The sequence below is a fragment of the Phalaenopsis equestris genome, unplaced genomic scaffold (assembly GCF_001263595.1).
Source record: "Phalaenopsis equestris unplaced genomic scaffold, ASM126359v1 Scaffold000139, whole genome shotgun sequence".
Taxonomy (NCBI): Eukaryota; Viridiplantae; Streptophyta; class Magnoliopsida; order Asparagales; family Orchidaceae; genus Phalaenopsis; species Phalaenopsis equestris.
In genome coordinates this window covers 171977-174637 of record NW_018164581.1, presented here as the reverse complement: position 1 = coordinate 174637, position 2661 = coordinate 171977, and positions in this window count along the sequence as shown.

Here is a 2661-nt window from a genome sequence, read left to right as displayed (position 1 = left end):
TATTCTTATCAAGATACGGACACACTACTTGCAAATTTAAAGCATACATTACTCTGAAGAGTTTAAAATAGATATTAAAATCTTCATAATACATAAAACCAATGCTAGCTATCCTAAACAATAAAATATAAGCATATATAGTCTCCTCTTAAAAAACACCCAATTTTGAAAGCAAGAAATAGGAAAAAACAGAAAAGGAAGAAAATAATTTATTTAGAATTGTTAAGGAAATTGCATCTCGGCTCGTCCTCCCACGATCATGGGAGTTTTGTGAGAGAAAAGCGCGACTGCTGCGTATTATGGAAACAAGGTCGTGGATCCTGTGCGGGATGGTCCCACGTCATTCTTCCCGGTTAGGAGAAGCTTTGCTTTCTTCTTTGAAAGCTTCTGGATATATCACCATAACAAAGTTTTTGTGCTGTTTTGGTTGGGGAGCCTCACTACAAAGTCTATTCTCACGTCCATCCAAGACAACTCTGAAACACGCATGTGCTTCCAAAGTCCATCATAGTAGAATAAATATTCATCCGTTCTTTGCACACTAGAACTGGAACTATACATAAACTAGTATTCTCACCAATCAAGCCTTGAACTATTTAATATGTAACTTGCTTCTTACACCTCTCATACTCGGTTGGGCGCATCTAATAAACAACTATGTCTAGAAGAACTACACATGGAATTGTGGAATGCCAGATCACTCTCAGTGGTAATCACCTAGTAGTTAAACTGTCGGTCATGATATCTAGCAATTCCTTCATTAGGGGCTGACCCTTTTCACACTCACTATCTTCTAGAACAACCAATATTAGTCTAGCTAGAGTCTCTTTTATTGGCTTAGCTTGAATCACTAGCATCTCTTCCTCGTCATTTGAAGGTTAAGATTTTTCTTTGACATTTTCATCATCTCCTGTGTCACTGTCAATTCTTCAACTGTTCTTTCCTCATGAAAAACACTTCTATTTGGGTAATTAGACGCCACGTGGCTAAACCGTGACACTTAAAAGGTTGGGTGCCACTGGGTTGATAACATATACCAAAAAACAAAAAAATGGCGACCGGCTTCCGCATAACTAAACCGTGACACTTAAAAGGTTGGGTGCCACTGGTTGATAACATATACCAAAAAAGAAAAAAAATGGCGGTCGGCTACATGTCTGATCTTAAATCTAATAATAAGTAGATTTGAAACAAGGTACGGGACACGAGCATCTGTTTCTGGTTTTCTCCACACAGTCCCCGTTCATCAAGCTCCTCAGGGCTCATGCTTGTACTTTATTTTCAAAACAAACTATTCTAGGATTTTTTTAAAAAATACATTAAGAAAATCTAAAAAAAAGTCTTGGCCTGCAAGGAAGAGTTAATGCATGCAAAGTATAACGAGCCAAGTAAAATAGAAGGAGAGCAAGTAGCACCAATAGGAAATATGTTAGTTTAATTAAATCATTAAGCTCATCTCTGTTAGACCCGACTCCATGTAAGGAAAATCTCTTCTAATATATTAGTGTGCATGTCCAAACTTGGTAAACACAGAAAAACAACATGAAAAGCAAGTCGTTAACAATAACCGTGCATATGAAAACCTAACTGCACCTTAACCTTAGTTTTATACAAGCAATGACAGAGTGATGCCTAAACATTCATCTAAGTGATTGTCGTGTAGTGCAGGGCTGAGGGGCTTCCCCGTAGGATCTTAACAGGGTCACCAAGATTAGCCCGGTTCCAAGCATCTAAATGAACTAACACTCACTATGCCGAGTAACGAATGCTTACTCAGACTTATGCTAGGAACGATCCTACGAGATTTTGTATTAATAGGATAATTCATGTTTACTATTTGGACAAGCCAACAGGTAAGGCTCATTTTCTTATTACTAACACTGGTCATACTAGGGTCTGCGAAGTCCCACTACTAAGTTGCTGACTTATGCAACGAAGATCTATATGGAAAGTTGCTGACTTGGACAAAATGAGCTGCAAACTATGTCGACATGCGTTAAATCATGTGCTTTGAGGTTTAAACCCCTATGGCACGCAAAAAAATGTCAATATGATGTGAGGAATGCAACGAATGCATCAAACACATGCAAAGAATGTAATGAAAGCAAACCATGATCCAACGCATGCAAAATACAATCTTTATTCAAAAGGATAGCACCCTCGTATGGACGGTCGTGAGGTGCTGACCTTTTGTCATAAAGGAGGATAAAGTTGGCTTCACGACGCCACTAGGGGACTGTTGAGACGCCAGCCATTGTTAATTTAGGTACAATAGTGGCAAAACACCCACACACGACATGCAATGTAGCAATGCAACCCTTGCAAACATGCAAACACACATCCATTGGAAGTGATTCACACATGTATAAAGCAATGCGTACACAGATGAAATTGTGGACACCCTTTAGAGGATTGATATTGCAGAGTTGTGCAAATGGCACTCTGGTATTAACCCTTTGATCAGGATGAAAACAAGGGCCGACACTTCGATGCCATTGGGGCAGCGCCATAGTGCTAGACACTATTAACATTACACTACTAGGGTAGCAGTGCTAACACCCTACACCTAACAAGCCTTAACAAACCTAATTAATGGCGGGACTCCGATAACTGTCCTAACGCCTCTGTTGTAGTTGACAAATTTCTCTTTGCATGACTTCC